Source organism: Lacerta agilis, chromosome 2 (assembly GCF_009819535.1).
Source record: "Lacerta agilis isolate rLacAgi1 chromosome 2, rLacAgi1.pri, whole genome shotgun sequence".
Lineage (NCBI taxonomy): Eukaryota > Metazoa > Chordata > Lepidosauria > Squamata > Lacertidae > Lacerta > Lacerta agilis.
The window spans coordinates 118,384,909-118,411,684 of record NC_046313.1 but is presented as its reverse complement, the minus strand read 5'-3'; the positions used below and the strand labels follow the sequence as shown (position 1 = coordinate 118,411,684).

Below are 26,776 nucleotides of genomic sequence, written 5' to 3'. Positions count from 1 at the left end.
AAAGTATTGGAGCCTCAACTTCACGAAATTAAAAGACTCCTGCTCTTGGGAGGAAAGCAATGACAAACCTAGACAGCATCTTAAAAAGCAGAGACATCACCTTGCCGACAAAGGTCCCTATTGTTAAAGCTATGGTTTTCCCAGTAGTAATGTATGGAAGTGAGAGCTGGACCATAAAGAAGACTGATCATGGAAGAATTGATGCTTTTGAATTATGGTGCTGGAGGAGACTCTTGAGAGTCCCTTGGACTGCAAAAAGATCCATCCTTAACGAAATCAGCCCTGAGTGCTCGCTGGAAGGACAGATCCTGAAGTTGAGGCTCCAATACTTGGGCCACCTCATGAGAAGAGAAGACTCCCTGGAAAAGACCCTGATGTTGGGAAAGATGGAGAAGGGGACGACAGAGGATGAGATGCTGTGGGAGGCAGTTAAATGCAAGGAGTGTGGAAAGAGCGTCAGTGAAAGAGGAAAGCTTACTCTACATCTACGAACTCACACAGGGGAGAAACCATTTAAATGTATGGAGTGTGGAAAGGGTTTCATTGAGAGTGCAACTCCTCTTGTACATCAACAAACTCATACAGGGGAGGAACCATATAAATGCTTGAAGTGTGGAAGGAGCTTCATTTGCAATGTGAAACTCACTGTGCACAAACAAAGTCATACCGGGGAGAAACCATTTAAATGAAAGCATTGTGGGAAGGGTTTCAGTGAAGGTGGAAAGCTTACAAGACATCAACGAACTCATACAGGGGAGAAACCATATAAATGTATGGAATGTGGAAAGAGCTTCAGTGAAGCTTCAAATCTGACAGTACATCAACAAATTCACACAGGGGAGAAACACGTTAAATGTATGGAGTGTGGGCAGAGCTTCAGTCACAATGGAATACTTTCTATTCATCAACGAACTTACACAGGTGAGAAACCATTTAAATGTACAGATTGTGGAAAGTGTTTCATTGAGAGTGGAGCTCTTACAAAACATAAATGAACTCACACAGGGGAGAAACCATTTAAATGTATGGATTGTGGGAAGTGTTTCATTGAGAGTAGAGCTCTTACAAAACATAAACGAACTCATACGGAGGAGAAGCCATTTAAATGTATGGAGTGTGGAAAGAGCTTAAGTGAAAATGGAAAACTTACTGTACATAAACGAACTCACACAGGGGAGAAACACGTTAAATGTATGGAGTGTCGACAGAGCTTCAGTCACAATGGAATACTTTCTATTCATCAACAAACTCACACAGGGGAGAAACCATTTAAATGTCTGGATTGTGGGAAGTGTTTCATTGAGAGTGGAGCTCTTACAAAACATAAACGAACTCATACGGAGGAGAAGCCATTTAAATGTATGGAGTGCAGAAAGAGCTTCATTCATAAAAGAATAATTGCTGTACTTGAACAAACTCAAACGGGTGAGAAATCATTTAAATGTATGGAGTGTGTGAAGGGTTTCATCGAGAGTGGAGCTCTTACAAAACATCATCGAACTCACACATGGGAGAAACCATATAAATGTTTGGAGCAGGGCCGTCTTAAGCGGATCGGCCGCCCTGGTGCAGCTATCCCTCCGGCGCCCCGCCATGCCGCCTCTCCGCTGCCTCCCTCCCGTGCTTGCTGCCCCTTGGGAGGGGGTGGACGAGCGGGTGGATGAGGGGCGTGACGCTGGATCGGCGCGGGGCTCTGTGCGCCCTTCCAGTGCTTTCAGGACGGGAGGCGAGGGCGGCCGACATAAGGGTTATGAAAGGCTGATGATGCATTACCATTATTTAACATTATTTCATTTGCCTTTCCTAAAAATTTGGAACATATGGAGGACAGGAGAGAATGTATGAGATGATTGATGTGTGTAATATTCCTCTGTTCTCTTCCTAGAAAACAAATAGGATTTTCTCCCTGTTCCCCTGGTCGAAAGAAGACAATGCAGAAGGCAGTCAGAATTCTGGTGGGCCATGTTCAATAGAAATAACGAATAAACCATTCGTTATTCATCTGTTTCAGTGTATCTGAAGAAGTGTGCATGCACACGAAAGCTCATACCAGGAACAAACTCAGTTGGTCTCTAAGGTGCTACTAGAAAGAATTTTCGATTTTGTTTTGACTATGGCAGACCAACACGGCTACCCACCTGTAACTGAATAAACCATTGAAATACATGGAATGTGAAAATAGAGAGGCTAAACCATTTGATAGCATGGAGTGTGGAAAGAGATTCACTGAGAGAGGAACACTTAGAAAACATTAACAGACTCACACAGGAGAGAAACCATTTAAATGTATTGAGTGTGGAAAGAGCTTCATTCACAGTGGAACACTTAGAATTCATCAACGGACTCACACGGGGGAGAAACCATTTAAATGCATGGAGTGTGGAAAGAGCTTCACTGAAAGAGGAAAACTTGCAATTCATCAACGGACTCACACGGGGGAGAAACCATTTAAATGCATGAAGTGTGGAAAGCACTTTCGTGAGAATGGAGACCTTAGAATTCATCAACGGACTCACACAGGGGAGAAACCATTTAAATGTATGGAGTGTGGAAAGAGCTTCATTCGCAGTGGACACCTTAGAATTCATCAACGGACTCACACTGGGGAGAAACCATTTAAATGCATGGAGTGTGGAAAGCACTTCACTTATAGTGGAGACCTTAGAATTCATCAACGGACTCACACTGGGGAGAAACCATTTAAATGCATGGAGTGTGGAAAGAGCTTCACACGGAGTGGACACCTTAGAATTCATCAACGGACTCACACAGGGGAGAAACCATTTAAATGCATGGAGTGTGGAAAGCGCTTTCGTCAGAGTGGAGACCTTAGAAAACATCAACAGACTCACACAAGGGAGAAACCATTTAAATGCATGGAGTGTGGAAAGAGCTTCACACGGAGTGGATACCTTAGAATTCATCAACGGACTCACACAGGGGAGAAACCATTTAAATGCATGGAGTGTGGAAAGAGCTACAGTCAGAGTGGACACCTTAGAATTCATCAACGGACTCACACAGGTGAGAAACCATTTAAATGTATGGAGTGTGGAAAGAGCTTCATTGACAGTAGAACACTTAGAATTCATGAACGGACTCACACAGCGGAGAAACCATTTAAATGCATGGAGTGTGGAAAGTGCTACAGTCAGATTGGAGCACTAAGAAAACATCATCAGACTCACACAGGAGAGAAACCATTTAAATGCATGTGTGGCGATCACACAGGGTCCCCGGTCGTTTAACGGACTATTGATCCCTGTGCCACCACGGCGCTTCGCTGCCACCAACCAGGATCCCCTCCCTGGTAATAACTGTCACAGTCAGGGTGCAATTGTAAACAAAATAACAAGTGTTTATTTAAAAACTTCAACAACTTAAGATATTGGTTACAACCCTGTCCTAATCCTACGCTCACCACTCTACCTCACCACCAACCCTCACAATCAACAACCACCCACCAACCAACTCCCTCAATCAACTGCCCTTCATCAACCTCCCTCTTAACTCCCCGCTCTCTAACTCTAACTGACTCCTTCAGCTGCCCCTAGCTCCTCCCCCCTCTGTTTATTGGACAGCCTAGGGTCAGCCACTTAACCCCTTACTCACTCCTGCTCATATGTATTCCCTAGGAAGGGCAAACGCCACAGCATGTAGTGTGGAAAGAGCTTCAGAGTGGACATCTTACAAAACATTGACAAACTCATTCAGGGGATAAACCATAAGTGCTAGGGAAGTGGATAGAGGAGAGGTTGGCAACCTCTGGCCCATGGGCCAGATGTGGCCCACGAACGCCGTTTTACCGGCCCACGAGCTGTTCGCCAACTGAGCCGTCCTCTCAGCTGTGGGGACTTTCCAAGCAGCGCCGGAAATTGCATCTGCGCATGTCTAGATGCAGAAAATCGCTTCTGCGCAGGCAGCATTTTTGGCGTCTGGGCATGCACAGAAGTGGTTTCCGGTGCCACGGCATGCTCAGAAGCAATTTCCGGCATTGCGCTGTGCATGTCCAGCCCACGGACGCTCTCCGTGGGCTTGATCCGGCCCATGACCGGATAACCTTGCCGACACCTGGGATAGAGTTTCAGTTGTAGCTGAAGTCATAAAAACCATCAAAAGACTCTGAGGGGTAAGAGCTGTAAGAGTGGATACTCTACTGGCCATCAATTAACTGAAAGAAGAGAAATGTTTTAGAAGGAGGGTGGAATCTGCTTTGGTTATTGTGAAACGCTTTTTAGAGTGTAGAACCTGTTTCTCTCCAAGTTGACACTTTCTTTCACATCAGAAACAGGAAATCAATCTTAAATGCATGCAGCGTATGTGAGCTTTTGTTGTTTGTATGTAATGTTGTCTAGACATGTATTTAAAGTAATGAAGGTAACATTTCACCATCGTAAGCATAATATAATATTTAATGTACTGTTGAAAGGGAGGAGGAGTGTCTGAGCAGGGGCATAGCAAGGGGGGGCGTAGTGGGCTTTCCGACCCAGGTTCTATAATGGAGGGGGTGACAAATTATCAAGGAACAATTACTGCCCTAGTATACTAGGGATTATATATGAAATTTCATGCATATTCGTTAATATCTTGACCCTGCTCCACCAAAATTCAAGCATAGATGTGAAAATTATAGTCTTGCCAGCCTCTACAACCTGCATCATGCTCCACAATATCTATCAAACCCCTCTGTGGCAACTTTCATGTTGCAGACTGGCAAGACTATAATTTTCACATCTATGCTTGAATTTTGTCTGCCTTGGGACCTTTATCTGTTTTATGTGGATCTTGTGATACATATTGACACATGTTGATGTCATACATTTGCAGTCGAATAGTTGTACCCATGTATTATTATGTTTGAGTTCTACATTATATCTGTTTATATGTAAAAATGATGGGAAATTGAGATTACTTTATCAGCCGGTTACGATCTTTGTGTGTTAGATATATTTGGTGACAGCAACTAAGGAGGGCACAACAATCCCTGCTGATATATGGGAAGAGCATTATAATAGGTTGTTCAGGGACCAATGGTATCCCGCACCCCTTGACATTTCCTTAGATAATGATGCGCCATGGCCCCCTATATCTGAAGCTGAAATCACTTCACTAATTCTACAAATGAAATCTGGTAAAGCTCCAGGAAGTGATTTCATTGTGGTTGAACTTTTGAAAGCGCAAATAAATTGGTGGGCCCCGATCCTTGCAAACCTATTCTCATATATAGACACAACAACGCAAATCCCTAAAGATTGGGGCCTGGCCATAATTGTTCCTATATTTAAAAAGGGCAATCCCTCTGATCCATCTAACTATAGACCAATTAGTCTGCTGAATGTGATCTGCAAACTTTACACAAAACATCTATGTCTAAAACTGTGTGAATGGTTAGACCTCAATGACTTATTAGAAATTGAACAAGCAGGATTTACACCCGGACGTTCCACCATTGACCACTGCCTAGTGTTAGATTACTTTGTTTACAAATATGTGAAATATTGGAAAAAATCATTGTATGCGGCCTTTGTGGACTTAAAAGCAGCATTTGATTCTGTATCTAGGGGTAGGCTCTGGGCCAAATTGGCCAATATGGGTATTAACAGAAGGCTGTTACTTCTGATGATTAAACTTCATGAAAACAATACCCTCCAGGTAAGACTCGCACAGGATGGCAGACTCTCTAGAGAAATCCCAGTGCAAAGAGGAGTTAGACAAGGATGTTTATTAGCCCCATTTTTGTTCAACATCTATGTTAATTCCCTAATCACATGCTGCCATGAAATTGACACCCATCCCCCCGTGTTTTCCAGTGGTAGAAAAGTACCAGTTTTAATGTATGCGGATGACGCCGTCCTTCTCTCGCAAACCAAAGTGGGCTTGAAACGCGCCTTAGGGACTTAGGGAAGTTTAGCGACCAATGTAACACTGAATTGTTAACAATTAACTTTGCCAAAACCAAAATTGTACATTTCTATCGCTCCTTTAAGAAAGACAATTGGAGTATGAAGGGAAATGACATTGAACAAACTAAGATCTTCCAATATTTGGGCATAACTTTTTCTTATAATGCCAAATTGACAACACACGTGACTACATCAGCTATCTCAGCAGAGAGAAGCGCAAGTTGTTGTAATTTGTCCAGGGAAACGGGAACAACGGGCATGCTCCCTGCTGGCCCAAACACCCCCGGCCGAACTGCCGGTCGAACTTCAAAGCCCTGGAACAGCAGCAGAAAGCCAGGCACTCTTTCTATCCATTTAGCAGCAGAAGATGCACCACAGAGGCTGGCATGAGCATTATAGTTAAGCATTTATTAGGCGAACATGAGGACAAAAGAAAGCATGCGTGCAGTCACCTCCATGTTCGGAAAACGAAAGAGAAAGTACAGACTGAGGAACGGAAGTTCCCAGCAGCACACTGGAACACTATACAGACATGTGATAAGCTCCCATCCTCAGTCTGTTGTTAAGGTGGAATGGGAATTACAACATTCTCCCCCTTTCCATGTAACCTTAATCTTTGGCATTAGACACCAATTGTAATTTCCGAACATACACCTGAAGTTGTTCTCTATTAACTACCTTAGACAACAAGTCTGCAGGAATCTCATTACCTGGCATGTACGACACCTGAATGATTCCTTTTCGGATACACTCCCTTGCACGATGTAACTTAATCTGCAAGTACTTGGTTCTTTGTTTGCAACTCTCTGAATTAAGCAAAGCCAAACAAGACCTGTTGTCTTGGTATACTTGTACAGGACAAGTCACATTGACTCCGATGTCCTTGAACAGTTGTATTACCCATTCACAGTCCATGAGTGAAAATGACAGTGCATTTAGTTCTGCCTCACAAGAACTTAAACTTACTGTCGACTGCTTCTTGCACAGCCAGTCAAACAGACAGTGGTTGTACACATAGCATACTCCAGAAGTGCTTGTACCATCTGTGGTGTCACTTCCGAAACTGGCATCTGCAAAAATTTCAAGTCCTCCAGTCTTCTGACTGGTGAATCTCAATCTGTAATGCATTGTCCCTTTTAAGTAGCGAGCTACGCGTTTCAAAGCTTTCCAATCCTGGACTGACGGATTGTTAGCATGTCTGCTGAGCAGGTTAGTGCTCGCAGCAATATCAGGTCTAGTGCACCTGGCAATGAAATTTAGTTTGCCCAGAATGCATCTATACAGCGTTATGTCAGGAAACATCTCAGCCTTTTCATCTCTTTGAAAACCTGTTACCATTGGGGTATCCACAGGATTTGCATCAGTCAATTTAAGTTTGTTTAGCACATCGGTGATTTTCTGAGTTTGGTGAACCAGAAAATTACCTGTCTGGTCCTTTTCAACATGCAGAGAAAGGTAGTTGGATACCTGGCCAAGATCCTTCATCTCAAAGTGTTGTTTAAGTTGTGCTAGAGTGTTATGATATACCTTTTGATCTTTCCAAAACAACAAAAGATCGTCGACAAAACATACACAATACAGTTTGTGTTGCCCCTCCCCTTTCACGAACACACACGGATCTGCCTTTCCCTGGTGAAAACCAAGAGAGAGCAATGTCTCTGTAAGTTTGGTGTTCCAACATCTGGCACTCTGCTTCAAACCATACAGGGACTTCTTAAGTTTACAGACCATCCCTTTCTGAACTTGCACTCCATCTGGTGGAAGTAAGTAGAATTCTTCGTCTAGAATCCCATACAAAAATGCTGTATTCACGTCATGGTGGGAAACGTGAAGTTTCTCCTCTGCAGCAATATTGAGCATGAGTCTTATACTCTCATATTTGACTGTGGCGGAATAGGTTTCATTATAATCTTGACCTGGTACTTGGGAAAAACCCCTGGCAACCAACCTGGCTTTATGCCGCACAATCTTTCCATTTTGATCGGTCTTCGCCTTAAAAACCCATTTACTCCCAACCAGTCGCATCCCTGGAACTACTGGAACCAGTTCCCAAGTTTGATTCCTATCCAAAGAGTTAAGCTCATCATCTATGGCCTTAAGCCATGGCTCAGCATTCTCAGGGGAGAGTTCTTTTACCTCCTGAAAACTCGAAGGTTCCCATACCTTCTTTGAGCTACCAACTACAGCAGTAGCTGTGCTGGCCAGGGGCGTCGCTGGGGAGGGGCGGTGGGGGCGGTACGCCCCCAGTGACAGGGTGAGCAGCGGCGGGTGGGGGCGACCCCTCCCGCCACTCCCACGCGCCGCTGCGCCCTCCGTCACCCCGGGAGCAGCAGCACACGGATGGGGTGCTGCCGCCGCTTTTTTTCGGCGGGGGGGTCGACCAGCGAGGGGGGGGTGTCGCACTTGTCACCCCCTCATCGCTGGTCACCACCCCCCGCCGAAAAAAACCGCGGGGGGGGGCGGGAAAGGAAGCAGAGCAGGCGCGTTTAAGCGCCGCTCTGCTTCCTTTTCCCCTTTCCGCTGCTTTTTTTCGGCGGGGGGGCCCAACCAGCGAGGGGGGTGTCACGCTTGTCACCCCCTCCTCGCTGGTCACCCCCCCGCCGAAAAAAACCGCGGGGGGGGGGCGGGGAAAGCCTGGAAAGGAAGCAGAGCAGGCGCGTTTAAGCAACGCTCTGCTTCTTTTCCAGGCTTTCCGCCCGCTTTTTTTCGGCGGGGGGGGGCCGACCAGCGAGGGGGGCACGCTTGTCACCCCTTCCTCGCTGGTCACCACCCCCTGCCGAAAAAAAGCCTCAGAAAGGGGGAAATCCCCCTTTCTGCATACACGTGCGTCGTGACGTCACGATGACGTCACGACGCACGCGTCGTGCCCCTCCCCCAGGGGGGTGCCTCTGCGCTGCCGCCGCCCCCAGCAGCGCAGAGGCTAGCGACGCCACTGGTGCTGGCAAACTCCTCATCAAACCTTTTAGGCTGTTTGCCCTTCGTGGCGCTTTCTGATCGGCGCATCAGACGCAAGTCTTCAACCTTCACCTTCTCCTTCTCCTTCTCCTTCTTAGGAGAAACACTGCCAGTGGTGAACAGTGGTTCTTCCAATTCAGCATCAGACTCATCTGATGGTCTAATCGAGGCTTTGGCACTCTGGTAATCTGCTGTATCGCTGTCACTATCAGCAGCACCAGCACCTCCCACTGAATCGGAATCTGAAACCTGATCATCATTCTCAGTTTCCTCTGCTTTCTCAGTGTCAGGATGACTCTGAAAAATCCCCACATTGTCCCCCCACTTGGCACAATACTCCACACTCCTGGTGAATCGCACTGTTTTTGTGTCGGGCATGTAAACTCGGTATGCACCTTTCTCATACCCTACAAATATCCCATGTACACCACACTTTCCGAGCTTGCTGCTCTGTGGAGTATGTACCCACATATCAGAACCAAAGATTCTCATGTGCTTGACAAAAGGCTTCTTGCCAAACATCCTTTCATAAGGGGTACATCCTATGGGTGTAGACAGCCTCCTGTTGTAGGAATAAACAAAATGTGCTAGAGACTCTGCCCAATACGCTTCTGAAAGATTTGCATCATGCAACTGAGTCTTCATACCCTGTAGCAACGTCTGGTTTGCTCTTTCGCAAATTCCATTTTCCCATGGGGATCGTGGACAAGCGAGATCATGTTGGATTCCCTTCTCAGTCAGAAAAGCTTCAAACTGCTGAGAAGTGAATTCCCCTCCTCTGTCAGTAAAAAGACATTGTATTTGCTTTCCATGGGCATTTCTCAACCAAGCATAGAATTCCTTGAACTTGGAAAATGCATCTGACTTTTGTTTGAGCAAGTACACATGAATGAATCTAGAGTAAGAATCAATCAAAACCATAAAGTACTTTGCTCCACCAAGAGAGGGCGCTAGTGGACCAACTAGGTCTGCATGGACAATCTGGTAGGGTTTTGAAGCCTGCCTACCAGATACCTTGCCCTTAGGAGCCACCCTCACTTTGTGCTCTGCACACGATTTGCACTTCATGTAGAATTTACAGGGCTTAATGGTTAGACCCTCAACTACTTCTGGCATTTTGGTCAGCGTCTGCCAGGACATGTGACCAAATCTCCTGTGGTGAGTGTGTATACAATCTGCATGGAGAACTTTGTTAGCACTCGCAACACAACAAGAATCATCATTCTGCACATTGTCAACATCATAAGCAATTTGAAATAAATTGTTCATATAGTCAGCACGCAAGAGTTCCTCATCGTCCTTGCTGATGACGCAGAGGCCCTTCCTAAAGAGAACGTCGAAATTCTTCTCTGTGAGCTGGGGAACACTCAGTAGGTTCTCAGCTGAGTCAGGAACATACAGTACATTGGTGATAGTTGACTGCAAACTCCGGAGTTCCACCTGGCCTTCTCCAGCAATCCGGATCGAAGATCCATCGGCCTGATGTATCTTGCCATCCTGTGGCTTGCAGGAAACAAACAGTTGCCGATCTTTGCAGATGTGGCGTGTCGCTGCAGAATCCACAACAAATCTGCCTTCAGTCTTTGCAGTATCTGTTCGTGCACATTCTTTGACCTTCGGGTCCCCGTCTTCTTGCCATCTGCAGACTTTCGCTTTTGCTTGCCCTTTGCCTTGGGACAAAATCGTTGGACATGGCCTTGAATTCCACAGTTCCAGCATCTCACAGCTGATAAGGCCTTAGCGCCCCCTGGTGGCTGCAACGCTGTACCAGACGACGTGGCTGCTTGCTCCCCCTCAAGTGGGCAATCAGGAGCTGCTGCGTTGCGTCGATCATATTCATTCTGCAGGACTGCAGTTACTTTGGCTGCAGTTAGCTCTTGTGCAGGAAGGGTTGCCAACTGGCTGGCTATCGCACTGTAGCTTTGATCCAAAGAGTCCAAAATCAATACAGAAAATAAATCTTCTGGCACATTGAACCCTCTGTGCACCAATTCCTGTCTCAGTCTTAATAACTCCAAGATATGGGCTCTCACATCACCCCCTGGGTCAAGCTTTTTAGTGTGCAGCTTTCTGAAGTAGAGAAGCACAGACCCCGCCTCCTTCCTCATATGGGTGGTCCTTAAGGCTTCCCACATCTCTCGAGCAGACACTTTGCCATTTATTGTTATTAGCTCCTCCGGAGATAGTGATGAGACAATCAACCCCATTGCCTTCGAGTCAGCTGATGACCATGCAGCAGTTACAGGAGTAGGGGCTGTGTCTTTCACAGTGTGCCATACTGCATGCCGTCTTAATTGAGCTTCACAATAGACTGCCCAAGTCTGATAATTCTGTCCGTTTAATTGTGGACAGTGGTTTTCCCCCATCGCTCTATCAGAAAGATCCATTCCTGCTTTCACTGCACACTTCAGCCAGCTAGAGGCTATTTTACAGCTTCACTATCTCAGCAGATTTACGACCTGCCTTCCTCCGGCCTTAATTACGCTTGGCACAGACATCAAAGTCTTCTAGCCGCCGACCGGGATTCATGCTTGTTTCGCTCCTCCACATACCTCTGTTTCAGTGCTGTGAATCTGGGCCCGATAACCCAGTTGTCCAGGGAAACGGGAACAACGGGCATGCTCCCTGCTGGCCCAAACACCCCCGGCCGAACTGCCGGTCGAACTTCAAAGCCCTGGAACAGCAGCAGAAACCAGAGACCTAGCTTCAGAAAGCCAGGCACTCTTTCTATCCATTTAGCAGCAGAAGATGCACCACAGAGGCTGACATGAGCATTATAGTTAAGCATTTATTAGGCGAACATGAGGACAAAAGAAAGCATGCGTGCAGTCACCTCCATGTTCGGAAAACGAAAGAGAAAGTACAGACTGAGGAACGGAAGTTCCCAGCAGCACACTGGAACACTATACAGACATGTGATAAGCTCCCATCCTCAGTCTGTTGTTAAGGTGGAATGGGAATTACAACACAAATGCCATCCTTAGGCTTTTCAGAAGGAAAGGCGCTGGCTTCCTCCCGATGGCCCTAAGAGTCTTCCAGACAAAATCTCTAGCCCAACTCTTGTATGGCTCTCAAATTAACCCTTCTGCTAATTTCAAGATCCTCGAAATCGTACAATCAAAATTCTTAAGATCCTTATTTGGTACCCCAAAGAGTACACCTAATTCAGTGTTAAGGCAAGAGGCAGGACTCCCCAGAGTGGAATTAAAGGTATGGGAACAAGCAATATCCCTCTGGCTGAAAATCCATTACAACCCAAAGGGATTGTTACCTCACTTCCTGGCCACAGTCCCCTATCCCCCCTGGCTTATGCAAATAACTAATAAGATCAAACAAATTGGCCTAGACGTCCGGCGAGGACGCCATGCTGGGCGGTCGTGGGTTGTTTCGGTAGCGAGGCGACCCAGGCCAGCCCGGGGGTTGGAGCCCTGCTACCGCACAGCGGGGCTCCGATAAGCCGTGGGAAGAGCGTCCCACGGCTTGGGCTCTCCAGCGAGCCCACTATGGCGCTGAACTCTTCTCCCGATCCCCTTGTAAAAGGGGAAAAGGAGTGAAGAGTCCACAGCGTCGGGCTGTGGAGGCATTGCCCCAACCGGGCGGCGATGCGGCGGCTGCCGCCTGCATGAGCGCGTCGTTCTACCTGTTTTGCATTTAAAAGAAGGAAACTGGAGGCCGTGAGTACGAAGTTAATTGGCTTTAAAATTTATGGCATTTGGCACTCCAGGAGGATCGTAAAAAAGGAGCCCGTTCCTCCTCCCTTTGCTGATCGGAGAAGATAACATTGTTGTGAGCTGCTGCTGCAGTAGTGGATACAAAGTTTCTATGGAACTTTTAACAAGTGAGACTGGTTGAATCCCCGTTGGGGGAATTAAGAGTTCGGAAATATCTCTTTTTGGAAAATGATGGACTGCATTCTTTTTACCCTGACCCGGGGGAAAATGGCGGCTGAAAATTATAGTTGAAGATGGAAAAGTACTGAAACTTGATACCCTATGCCTACTTCTACCATGCTTGGTTTCGTTTTTAAACTGGCGTTAGACTCTGAATTGACTCATGAACAAAGGATTATTCTTTTGAAATTAGAACTGTTAAGCCAGAAATTAATTTTGCTGAACCAGGATCTTGAGGAAAAGTTATATATTACAGGAAAGACCTTTGCTAAATTGGAAAAAAATCTTGCTGGGGAACTTGAGGAAATTTTTGAGAAACAAAGTACAGTGACTGCGCAACTCCAAGAAGCTGAAAGACCCTATTGGTGTGAGAGACCTAGGGTTGGAATACAATTTATATCCAATTTCTGGGGTGGGAGCCCGGAAATGATGGGCAAAAGACTTGTGAAACTACAATTTCAAGATGAATGCAACTGTGAAATGGAGATGCTGGAAGATGAAGATATGAGTTTCCTGGAGCCCCCTGCAAGGATATTTATGGACTGTGTCTGGTCTGTTGGTTTCAAAGGAAAAGAGGACATTCTGGGTAATGTTGTGGTAAAAAGATGGAGAAATGTCGGGGAAGCGACCCCGAGATTGCGAAGGAAAATGGTTAGAAGAGGGATAGGGTGAGATTATTTAAAATATAAACAGGACGGCTCACCATGGTACCCTGAAGTCAGTGTGTTAAGAGTTTAAGATTTTGAACTAGTGAAGAGATATTGGACATGTTTATTAGCATCAGTTTAAGAAAATAAGATGTAAGATTGGAGCTAAGAAGTAATAGGTTATATCATGAAGTTAAAAATAAAAATTAAGAAGTTTGTTGGTTATTATGAACATTATATGTAATAATTGAACATTAAGAAGTTTGTTTAGATAATTTTGATGATTTTAAATTTATATATGAGAAGTTAGATGTAAGATTGGAGCTAAGAAGTAATAGGTTATATCATGAAGTTAAAAATAAATATTAAGAAGTTTGTTTGTTATTGTGAACATTATATGTAATAATTGAATATTAAGAAGTTTGTTTAGATAATTTTGATGATTCTAAATTTAAAGATGAGAAGTTATCAAAGTGGATTGGAATTGGAAACAAAGGAGAGAGGACGGGGGAAGTCATTTAGTAAGATTTGAAACAAGAAATTTTTTATTTTTTTTTAAGATGAATAAGAAATATTGGTGTTTGTTTTGTTGTATTTGTTGTTGTATTGTTGTTTTGTTTTGTTTGTATTATGTGGAAAACTAATAAATTCTTTGTAAAAAAAAAAACCACAAACAAACAAACAAACAAATTGGCCTAAACCCAGAATATCTTCTTAACGGAACTTTAAATAAGGCAAAAATTACTATTACTCAGAGACTTCATGATATCGAATTACAAGAGAAGTATAGATGTTTAAAATCTTGGCCTAACTTTGCAGCGGCCCCTTATCTAACTAATATCACTACTGAAGCCTATAGATGGGCCTTCTCTAGAGCCCGTTTCGAGACAATGCCTTCAGCAGTGCTGTATGGCAAATTTATGAAGGCTCCAATGCATGCGTGTCTCTGCCCCTGCGTGTCTAGCAAGGTAGAATCTGTTACTCGCATCCTTTTATTTTGTGAATTCTATAGTGAAGAACGTGCTCGATATATTTTACCCCTTTTAACAAAATTTACACCCTTACAACACTATTTGGAATCCTCCCCCGAAATTTTACGAAAATATCTTCTGGAGGATTCTTCAAGTCTAGTATCAAATGATGTGGCTAAATTCTGCACTTTAGCTATTGAGAAGCGTAAATCTCTTTTATTGAATAACACATTGTAAACATCTTTTGTGTAATTGTTTTATCTCTGGTGATGTTGGTGCCGATTTTTCTCTGTTTGGTTTTATGATTTTTTGTACTGCTGGCTTTTGCCGTAATAAAACTGACTGACTGACTGATTTGGTGACAGGAGAAATAAAAGGGGCATTTAGTGGCATAACCAGGAAAGGCTCTGTTCCCAGCTGCACGTCTTGCATGAGGAGGGAAGGGGGCACAGGGAAGAAGGGGCCGTTCCAGAGCATCTCAAAGCAATGTGCGGGGGGGGGGCACGGTTACACAAGTGTGTGTAGAATGCTGTCCCCAAAAAGACACAGGGGAGAAACAATATGGATGAGTATAATGTGGAAGGAGGTTCAGGCAGGTCCCCAACCGAGAGTGCTAAGGGTCAAGTTCCTCCAAATCCACCAGCAGGAGCCACCTCTGGGCCCTGAGGGTGGGAAGCCTCCCTCCACCTTGGGAACTGGACATGCTCCTAGGAAGCCCTCCTGCCAGCAGAGCACAATGGGTATTATTGAAGGGCTTCTGGTTTGCTTCTGATCTGAATGGCGGTGTGATCTGTGTTATCTTAACAAAGGCAACCGTTTTGTGGCTGTTGTCCAACCTGTTGCTGGATGTGCCCCAATCCATAAAACAGTGTTGGGGAGGCTGTGTCTAAGTCCACACCTTTCTTTTTTGGTGGTGATAGGGAAATTTACCCGCCACCACCTTCCCCCACCGCTATGCCTCCCCGGTAGCGAGTGCGGGACTCGTGAACTCACTAAAAGCCCGACGATGAGCGGGCATTCTTTCCCCCTTTTTATGTCCATCTCCCTACACTTCACATGTCGCACAAGCACCACATAAAACCCTCGTGATGAAGGGTTCCCCAAAATCCCAATTTGCGTTCCGAAAAAGCCTCTGGAAAAGCGCTTCTGTCAAACAGCGCTCCGCTGGTCTCCATTTTCTCAATGAACGGGAAACCCACCAATCAGGAGCATGCATCCAGCTCAGCCTGCAAAATGGAACGTTCAGGTCAGCTACTATGATTCAATCATCACCTTCACGCTTGACTGAACACTAAGTGGGTTTTGACAGGCTCCCTGCTGGGAGAACAATGGAATCGAAACCAAAATGTAACCAGTTGAGGAAACTATTAATTATAACTTGCAACAATGTATCAAATGGACAATTTAGACGCTGGGTGGCCCAATTTTGACAGCTCGAAGTATTTATTATTGTAAAAATCCACAACTCCTGAACGCAGTGTCCGATTTGCTTGGTTCGGGTGTCTATTTGCTCCTTGTAAAATAACCTTTTTAACCCCTCAGTCCCCGCCATCCTCCGATCATCAGAAGTATATTATTTCAATACTGCATAATTTTTGGACTCTCCACTTATTGGCTTTCATAATCCCCTAAGCAGCGAGTCACGTCCGCAGGAGGAGATGCCCCCTCCCGATAATCCAGTCAAGCACCCATCCATCAGCTACCATGGCAGCAGACATCCTCCTAGGAGCTTTCTATTGTCCTGACGCAGAAGAAACCTTCAATGTGTATTGCACCCACCCTGGATCCATTCACCGGTTCCTGCCATCCTTCCTGATATGCAAAACTTGTTTTTCCCCTATGTAAATTTTACTGTAACCTCCTCTCTCCCCTCCCATCTCTGACGTTTCTGTGATGTATTTCGCTATGTATTCTGGGCTATCGCGGGAACTTTTAAAAGTCCAGGACACCCTTTGTTCGGGGTTCGGATCCTCCTGAACCTTGTTGCGCAATAAACTCCTTTGCTTTTGCTCCAATCTCCGGCTGGTCTCCATTGCCTCCGCAGCGAACCACGGGCTTCCTCCGTAGGACCGGGAGCTGAGCCTTCTCGACCCGGTAATTTCCGTAACAGTCTTGGTGCCGAAACCCGGGATCTGCGTTCTCCCGTGGTGGCCGGGGACCCCATCGAGTCTTCAGCCGGCATCGGGACCCTCTTCTCCCGTGGAGACCCCATCGGACCTCCGGCCATCCTCCGGGCGGTAATTGCAGGTCCCAAGGGGAGCCAACCGGGGAGCAAAGGCAAAGCTCAGCCGGCTTCATCTTCAACGATCCAGCGGATCGCAGTGGAAGACGCGTAAGTATAAATCCAGTGCACTGGTGTATGTGGGAAGGGGGGAGGAAATCCTGGCAACCGCAACTCTGCTTTCTTACCTATCAATTCTTGACTGTTTCTTGGTCTGTCCAGTGGACCACTGCTCGACTCGAAAAGGGGAGTTCTGAGCTCTATCTCTTTTCCTACAATACCCAGTCAGCCGCCCCGTTAGCTGGTCTAACGAGCGCAAGGGACTGGGCTCTTTTTCTACTTTGCCAGCTGCCAAGGGGCAAAGGACTTCTCTGCACTATCCCAGACCTCAGCCGCCCCGGTCGGGCCATGTAAAACACGCTAGTCGTGCGTGAGCCCGCTTCCGAACGCAAGGGAGGTTTTTCCGGACCGTTTAAACTCTATCCAAAGGGCTGCCCGATCTGGCACTGCAGTGGCAGGCGTCCAGTAGGGCTCCCTTCCTTAGCTGTTGATGATAGGTAGGAGGTTGCCAGGCGTGGGGTTATTTTGCACGGGTGGAAATGGGAAATGAGAAATAGGAATAGTGAGAAGAAATAGTGAAAAGAGGAACACGGAAGAGAAAGGAAGAGGAAGGGAGCTCCAGAAAAAAAAGAGGAAAGGAAAGAGGTAGTTTAGTGTAGATCCCCCTGGTCAGCCGCCCCGCTAGCCGATCTAGTGAACGCAAGGGACCAGGCTAGATTATTGCAACGTTGTGTATTATTTGCTGTTAGAAAACCCCTCTGTCCCACTCCCCTTTGTGAAATTCCCGTTTTACTGAGATATCTCTCCCCTCCCTCTTTCCAAAACCCCAGGTTCCTCTTAAAACCAAGGAACAATGGGCGCCAAGGCTTCGAAGCCCAGTCGTACTTCCGCTGGGAAGAAGGCTTCTTGCAAGCCTTCTTTTGCCCAGCCGGAACCCGACTCCCCCCTCGAGTTTGTACTAGATCACTGGAAAGAGATTCCGGGCTCAGAATTATTATCTAGGCAGAAGTTGCAAGAACTCTGCGAAAACACCTGGCCATCATTTACTGAAAAAATGACATCTGAACTCCGCTGGCCACCGGAGGGATCCTTCAACCAGGATCGTTTGAATGCTCTAAAGAAGCACTTACTTGAGGAAAGACCCCGCCAATTGGACTACCTAAAGGCTTTTGAGGTCGTATACCAAATCCTCACTACTCTGAAGGATTCCCCGGCTCTCCAGATGCCTATGATAAAACCTCCTAAGAAAGCCTCTAGGAAACCCAAGGGAGGTCCTGCACCGCCCCCTTATGAGGATCCATCGGACGATGACTCTATGGATCAGGCCATGGCGCTATACTATAATAGACCCAGACAAGCACCCACAGCTCCCCCTGCACAGAATGATGTCCCTGGGCAACATAATCTCCCGGGACCCGAAAATGATGCAGACCCGAACAATCAGGCAGGAGCTCAAGGCGGGCAGCTAATAGTCCAACCCATGGACCAGGAAGAGATAGCCACAGTATCCAACGACCAAATGGAACCTGACCCGGTCTTAACGCCGGTCAGTGACCACGCTGCTTATACTCTGTCGCCCCACTCCAATCCTCTTGAGAACGTGGAGGGCATGACCACCCGCTCTATGGTGCAGACTGCTAAGGACCTTGCCATTCGCATCCAGGGTGCCTTTTCGCCATCTGCTTCCCGGCAGCCAGTAAAGGGAAAGGCTAAAGGGAGTGGGGGAATCAATCACCAGGCGACCTCCTACCAGATGCCCCTACGTGCCTTCCCCATCCCTCCTGCAACTCCGGATGGGGCCCCGCGGATGATTTACACCCACCAGCCCTTCCGGACTGCAGACTTAGTAAACTGGGCAAACGTGATGCCCTCCTTGAGGGATGACCCTGACAAGTGCCACCGGCAAATCGCTACAATCTTCTCTTCCCATCACCCTTCTTGGACGGATGTCCACGTACTCTTAAATGCCCTATTCAATGAGGCTGAGAAGGCTGACATTCTCAGTAAGGCTGAAGAAGCCCTAAACCAGGAAAACTACCAAGAAGGAAGACCTCAAGGGGTGGAGGCCCTGACACCTAGGGATCTCCGTATTGAACCCAACCCTGCTTGGGACTTCAATACCCCTAATGGCGTCTGGTGTCTGAATCTGTTTAAAAAGGCCATCTTAGACGGCATTAAAGCTTCAGGACAGCGCTCCATAAACTGGACTAAAGTTCAGACTGTGATCCAGGGTCCCAATGAACACCCGTCGGACTATTATTCGAGGTTGGTGGCGGCTATTAAAACCTGGGGCGGAATAGACCCCGAGAATCCGCACCATGATATAATAGTAAAAGGTTTTTTTAAAGATCAAGCAACGCCAGACATTCGGAAAGCCTTAAATCTCCTGGTTGGCTACGACGGAAAAACTTTTAGCGAAATATTGTCCATCGCCAAGTCCGTCTTTAATAACCGGGACGAAAAGAAAAAGAAAGACACCAAGGCTGAGGATGAGGCAGTGCTTGCTCTCAGCATGGAACCCCCTTACTTCCCAACCCCAGGATTCCCGGCAAGAGGGCGAGTCAGAGGAAGAGGAAGAGGAGGGGGACCAACCGCGAATCCAGCAATGCCACGACCTTGGGGCCCCTCTACTGGCCTTTGCTATCTGTGCTCCCAGCCAGGGCACATAAAACGAAATTGCCCATATTTGTACCCGGGGAGCCCTTGGGTTGAAGCCACCACTCGCCCAGCCCCTGAAGGAAATCCGCCCTACGCAGCCTTTCCTCAGCACCCACCTAGGCACCAAGGGTACATCAACCAACAGATGGTGCAACCTCCTCCACCAGGAAACTGGCCTCCGCAAAGTGCCCAGGGCCCAATGATCCAGCCAACTACTGGATCACAACCATCAGCACCCTTCAGTGCTCCTCTGCCAGTCCAACCAACACCCCAATCTGCTCAAACCCCTGCTTCCGAAGCTAGAAGGAACCCAGCTAACCCATATTGACAATCAACAGGGGATCTCACCCAAGCCCAAGCCATCTGTCCCGTGTTAGCTCTATCTCCAGAAGATCCCGTCTGTACTATTGAGATAGACGGACACCCCTACTCCTGTCTCTTGGACACCGGGGCTACTTATTCAACTTTAACCAGTAGCCACCTTAGACCCGGAGAAGAGACTAGGAAAGTAATGGGTTTGGATGGGATACCCCGCACCTGCCCTCTGTCACAACCAGCAAAGGTTACTTTGGGACCCTTATTGGCCGAACATACTTTCCTCCTTACCTCTAGCCCAGTTAACCTGTTGGGGCGAGACCTCTTGTGCAAACTAAATGCCACCATTACCTGTTCCCCTGATGGCATCTACTTACATATGCCAGATGAGTCAGTGGCATCTTTCCAGGGGATCTTGCAAGAGGCTAGAGATGAGCGCCAATTCCCCGACCTTCCTTTGGAATTGGAGCAGGAAATGCCACCCTGGTTGTGGGGGACCGAGTCTACCTCTGTGGGGCTTTTAAAGTCAGCAACCCCAGTGCGAATCTCCTTCAAGACTGACCAACCATATCCGTGCGCAAAACAATACCCCATACCCCCAGAAGCCATTGAAGGACTGACACCTATGATACAGGACTTTTTGGAACAAGGAATATTGGTTCCCTGTGCCTCCCCTTGCAATTCTCCGATACTCCCCATTAAAAAACCGGGAGGTGAAGGAGCCCCTGTGCGCTACCGCTTTGTACAGGACCTTCGGTTAATAAACCAATTTGTAATACCCCGGCATCCGGTGGTGGGAAATCCAAACTCCCTCCTAAATGCAGTTCCACCAGATACCACATGGTACAGTGTAGCTGACTTGTGTTCTGCATTCTTCAGCATACCTGTTGCCCCGGAGAGCCAATTCCTTTTCGCATTTACTTGGGGACCTGGCCAATTAACCTGGACCAGATTACCCCAAGGATATGTGGAATCACCGGCCATCTTTTCAGCAACCTTGCACCGCGACCTCCAGGATGTCAATCTCCCTGCAGGCTCCTCCTACTTGTTATATGTAGATGATATACTCATTTGTTCTAATAGTGAGGAGGCGTGCAGGAGAGACACTAAATACCTCCTTATACAGCTAGCCTTTAAAGGGCATAAGGTGTCCCCCAAGAAACTTCAATTCTGCAAACAGGAAGTCAAGTACCTTGGGCACATCCTTGGGATTGGAACCAGAAGCCTGGCTACCGATCGCGTGGAAGCTGTCGCCAAGATACCCTTACCCCAGACTAAGAGACAGTTGAGGGGGTTTCTAGGAATGTGTGGGTTCTGCAGAGATTTCATCGTAGGATACAGCCAAATTACCAAGCCCCTCTCTGCAATGACACGCCAGGACCACCCAGATAAACTGCAATGGTCAGAGGAAGCCTTTGCCCAATTTGAACGGCTGAAAAGGGAGCTCCGATCCGCCCCTGCTCTAGGGTTACCAGACTATCGGTTACCCTTTAATCTATTCGTCCATGAGCAAGAGGGAGTAGCTTCTGGGGTCCTAACCCAATCATTCCGGGACCGACAAAGACCTGTAGCTTATTACAGTCTCCAATTGGACACCACAGCAAAGGGATCCATTAGCTGTCTAAGGGCAATTGCTGCTGCTGCCATTTTACTCCAGAAGGCACAAGATACAGTACTAGGACATGAGATCGTTGTGCACGTCCCACATGCAGTAGCCACCCTGCTGACTCTCAAAGGAACTCACCATTTCTCAAATCCCCGCCAAAACCGGTACGAAGCTCTCCTTTTAGCCCCGTCGAATGTAACCATAAAAAGGGTTAACTCTTTAAATCCAGCTACCCTTCTCCCACTACCCGAGGATGGCACCCCGCATCACGATTGTACCCAAATAGTCAGACAGGCGGAGAAACCCCGTGAGGACTTGGACCATCTACCCCTGCAAAACCCAGACCTCATCCTATATACCGATGGGAGCTCAAAGATCGTAGAAGGGGAACGGAAGACGGGGTACTCTGTGGTGTCTGATTTCGAAGTGGTGGAGGCAGAGCCAGTAAACCCCCAGTATAGTGCTCAAGCTGCTGAGTTAATTGCACTCATCAGGGCTTGCGAGCTAGCAGAGGGACAGCGAGTGACAATCTACACCGACAGCAAGTACTGCTTTGGTCTAGTCCATACCACCGGACAAATTTGGCTTCAGCGAGGCTTTCTTACCGCCTCAGGCTCCCAAATCTCCCATGCTGCCTTAGTGGAGAGACTCCTAAATGCTATCCACTTACCAAAAGCTATAGCCGTAGTCCATTGCAAGGCACACACTAAAGGAAGGGATCCTGTCTCAAAAGGAAACAGACGGGCTGATCAGGCCGCCCAGACAGCTGCCCTTCAGGCCATAAGCGAAAGCACCCAGTTCCAATGTATCCAACTGCCTGCCGAAATTGATTTCAGCCTAATGTATGATGGTGCAGGGAAACAGGAACAGGACATGTGGGCATCCATCGGGGCAAAGCTAACCAACGGGATATGGTCCCTGCCTGATGGAAGAATCATTATTCCTAAGGCTTGGACCCCTAAATTTGTTAGAATCCTACATCAACAAACCCATTGGGGAAAGACCAGGCTCATAGACTACGTCCAAAGGTGCTGGTATGCCCCGGGAACTGCCATGGCCGCTACCGCAGCAACTAAGAATTGCCTTACATGTCAGTCCTTCAATCCCAAGAGGGAACCAAAACGTCCACCAGGGGCTAGACCATGGGCTTTTGTCCCTTTTGAGAGTCTGCAGCTCGATTTTATCGAACTACCCCCATGCCAGGGGTACAAGTATGCCCTCATCGTAGTAGACCAATTTTCCTCTTGGGTAGAAGGGTATCCGGCTAGAAGAGCCACCGCTACAGTCGTGGCAAGGGCCCTTTTGCAGGAGATTATCCCGAGGTTTGGGGTCCCACGCAGGCTGGACAGCGACAGGGGGACCCATTTCACTGCAGAAGTGGTCCAACAGATTGCCAAGGCTTTGGGAATCAAGTGGGAGCTACATACTCCTTACCATCCAGCGTCATCAGGACAGGTGGAGCGCATGAACCAGGAGGTAAAGGTACAGCTTGGAAAGTTATGCAACAGCACTGGACTCAAATGGGTGAATGCGCTGCCCTTAGTGCTCCACAACATAAGGAGTGCCCCTACAGGACCCTTAAAGCTCTCTCCTTTCGAACTATTGTTTGGTAGACCCCCCCCTGTGTACAATACACAGTTTCCCCTCTCTGAACTTGACCTGGGGGAAGCGGAACTTACCACTTATGTGATTCAATTCCAACAACAATTACGCCGCCTCCACCAGTACGCGGCTGTAGAGGGCCAGAACTTACCAGCTGATATGGCAGTACACTCCTTCCAACCTGGGGATTGGATCCTCACCAAGGTATACCCAAAAGTGCCCCTGCAACCCACCTGGGAGGGCCCCTTTCAAGTGCTCCTCGTCTCACCCACTGCTGTTAAAATTGGGGAGAAGAACTCCTGGCTACATCATACTCGATGCAAGCTAACCCAACCCCCTCCGGACAATTTTGAGAGTGGGGGGGAGGACTATACGTTTGATAAACCCCCTTCTGCTCCAGACTCCTACATCGACGACCAAGATCCCGAAGAACTACAGACCGGACCTGATTCGGAGCCACAGGATCGGGCTCTACAGACCGGACCTGATTCGGAGCCACAGGATCGGGCTCTACAGACCGGACCTGATTCGGAGCCACAGGATCGGGCTCTACAGACCGGACCTGATTCGGAGCCACCGGATCGGGCTCTACAGACCGGACCTGATTCGGAGCCACAGGATCAGGCTCTACAGTCTGGACCGGACCCCGGTGCCACCGAGTGGACATCGGAGCTCGTACCGGACGGCATCCGACTGCGCTTGAAACGCAATTGATAGATCAACGCACCCCAGCATCGCTCCCCAGTTCCTGTTCACCGCACCCCAGCATCGCTCCCCAGTTCCTGTTCACCGCACCCCAGCATCGCTCCCCAGTTCCTGTTCACCGCACCCCAGCATCGCTCCCCAGTTCCTGTTCACCGCACCCCAGCATCGCTCCCCAGTTCCTGTTCACCGCGCCCCAGCATCGCACCCCAGTTCCTGTTCGTCGTACCCCAGTTCCTGTTCACCGCGCCCCAGCATCGCACCCCAGTTCCTGTTCGTCGTACCCCAGTTCCTGTCCATCGCGCCCCAGTCCCTGTGCCACCGTTCCCAAGTCTCCAGACATCGTTCCCGCCTGTGTTTTCGGACTTGCCGCCATTGACAGCTTTTGACAGCTGTTTGACAGCTCTCCGTGTTTTCGGACTTGCCGCCATTGACAGCTTTTGACAGCTGTTTGACAGCTCTCCGTGTTTTCGGACTTGCCGCCATTGACAGCTTTTGACAGCTGTTTGACAGCTCTCCGTGTTTTCGGACTTGCCGCCATTGACAGCTTTTGACAGCTGTTTGACAGCTCTCCGTGTTTTCGGACTTGCCGCCATTGACAGCTTTTGACAGCTGGTTGACAGCTCTCCGTGTTTTCGGACTTGCCGCCATTGACAGCTTTTGACAGCTGTTTGACAGCTCTCCGTGTTTTCGGACTTACCCCATTGACAGCTTTTGACAGCTGTTTGACAGTTTTCTGCCTTTTCAGAATTGCCGCTACTGAAAGCTTCTGACAGCTATTTGACAGCTCCCCGTGTTTTTTCGAACTGGCTGTCGTTTGACAGCTTGCCTTGGACAGCTTACTTCGACAGTTTTTTTTTCCTAAAAAAAATGAACCCCATCACGATACTCTTCCTTTTCCCTTTCCTGGGCAGGCCCCTCGCTTGGACCTCTGAACACTGCCCTGGAATAATGACTGACTACCAATACCTGGACTTCCACCTTTTGGAACAGGGTGGAAAGCAAAATCCGGACCGGATTGGGGATTTTGACTTTTGCCTTCCCGAAAGCAGGACTCTGTTACGCCACTCACTGGTCCCCAAGATGAATGGGACACAGCAGTGGGAACTGTTTGTACGCTCCAAGGACTATAGGAGGCTGGGCTCAGCCTCCGTCATCCTAGATCAAGGGAGGTATCGCCTTACCTGTGTCAATGGCTCATACCTCCTCTTTAGCCATGGAGAGGTATCCAAGAGCCCTAATTGGACTGAAGTGCAGCAAGGTGGGGGCTCCCACACTTTTACTGACACTTCTTCTTCCCCCACGCAAAACCTCATTTTTGGGTTTCAATGTACCCGCCTGGTACCACCGCCTTCCAGACCCCTGATCCAAGGTATCTGCCTGAGACGTTTCTGTTGCTTATGGGACCTGGGTCCCACTAAGGACTGGAAGGGCTCTGACTACCTGGAGGGCTGGTATCACCCCATCCTGCCCTCAGACCCACCAGTTTGGGATCACACCGGACCCCTGCGATGTGGAGGAATTGCCAAGACAGCCTCCCTGTTGAACACCACTGATCCCCTTCACCCTGTTGGAACGGCTCCACGTCGCCTGGCTGCAGACTCTTCCATCCCTGAGCCAGACTTCCTCTCATCATGGGATCAAAACTCCTTCATCCAACTCCTTGGCAAGGTGGCCAAGGAGACAGAATACCCGAACTGTTGGATTTGTGCCCATGCCCCAAGCCACCTCCGGCAAGGACTTCCCCTGGTTCCTTTTGCAGTCACCCTGGAACAGCTCCGCCTAGGAAACGTGGCTTCATGGAACCTCACTGCCTTAAACCTTACCCACCAGTATCTGTATCTCACTGGTCCTACCCACGGACCCCTCTGCCGTGTTTTCTCTGGAGATGGTGCCTCAGTAGGGACTAGTTCCTGTGACACCTCTCTGGAAATTCACGAGAATGGACAAGTGACTGTTAGTACCCAATCAAAATCACATTTGGTCACTGACCTTCCCTCAGCCTGGGCACTGGCAGTAGGTGCCAATCCAGTGGACCAGACCTCGCGCCCCAACATCGCCTTCCTCCACAGCTTCGCCTCTGGCAGACTCGGGACCGACCTAGCCGGACTGTGGTGGATCTGTGCCCACCGTGCCTACCGATGGGTAAGCCCCCACATGTCTGGCTCCTGCTACCTGGGGTACATCGTCCCAGGGGTACGCGTCACCCAAGACCTACCTACTGGGAGACTGCGGAATAAGCGGGAGGAGCAAGCCCTCTCCGACCTGTCTGATGTGGCTGCAAATGGAGAGACCTGGGGAAGAGCCCTATTCCCAGCATACGGCGCCGGTTCAAACCACGTCGATATCCTGAGGCTCACCGATGTCCTCCTCAAATTCATGCGGGAGGCTGAGCAAATCACGGATTCGCTGACCACCGAACTCTCACAGGTGAGACAACTTGGAATTCAAAACCGAATTGCTACGGACTTTTTATTGTCGGCGGAGGGCGGGACTTGTGCTCTGATTGGCTCCGAGTGTTGCACATATGTGACAGATCAAACCCTGAACATTACAGGACATTTGAACAACATCCACCGTCTGACCTCCACTTTGCACGACATTCAACATGAAGGAATGTCAGACTTTGATCTTTGGAGCTGGTTGCCCAACTTGGGGTGGGCGAAACAACTTTTAAAGGGTATTTTTCTGGTCATCATAGTAATAGTGTTGTGCATGTTAGTGCTTTGTTGTATCTCTCGTTGCTGGACCCCATGCTGTTCTTTGACCCGCTGTCCCTTAAACCCACCTTCCTCCTCCATGTTTCCCCTCCGGGCTTACTATCATGGCCAGCCCACCTTCCCTGAATACGTCCAGTTAAGACACCTGGGGGAAGGTGAGTACCAAGTTACGGAGGTGTAGGTGTGGAGAAAAGGATTTGTGGTTCTGCGAACCAGATTACAAATCTTATCTCCAAGTGCGGGACTGATAGGGAAATTTACCCGCCACCACCTTCCCCCACCGCTATGCCTCCCCGGTAGCGAGTGCGGGACTCGTGAACTCACTAAAAGCCCGACGATGAGCGGGCATTCTTTCCCCCTTTTTATGTCCATCTCCCTACACTTCACATGTCGCACAAGCACCACATAAAACCCTCGTGATGAAGGGTTCCCCAAAATCCCAATTTGCGTTCCGAAAAAGCCTCTGGAAAAGCGCTTCTGTCAAACAGCGCTCCGCTGGTCTCCATTTTCTCAATGAACGGGAAAC

At 48.2% G+C, this 26,776-nt stretch overlaps 1 pseudogene; it reads left to right on the top strand.

Annotated features, from left to right (window-relative positions):
* Positions 1–23,542, top strand: part of LOC117042596 — a 44,835-nt pseudogene extending 21,293 nt beyond the window's left edge.
* Positions 23,543–26,776: the final 3,234 nt, after the last annotated feature.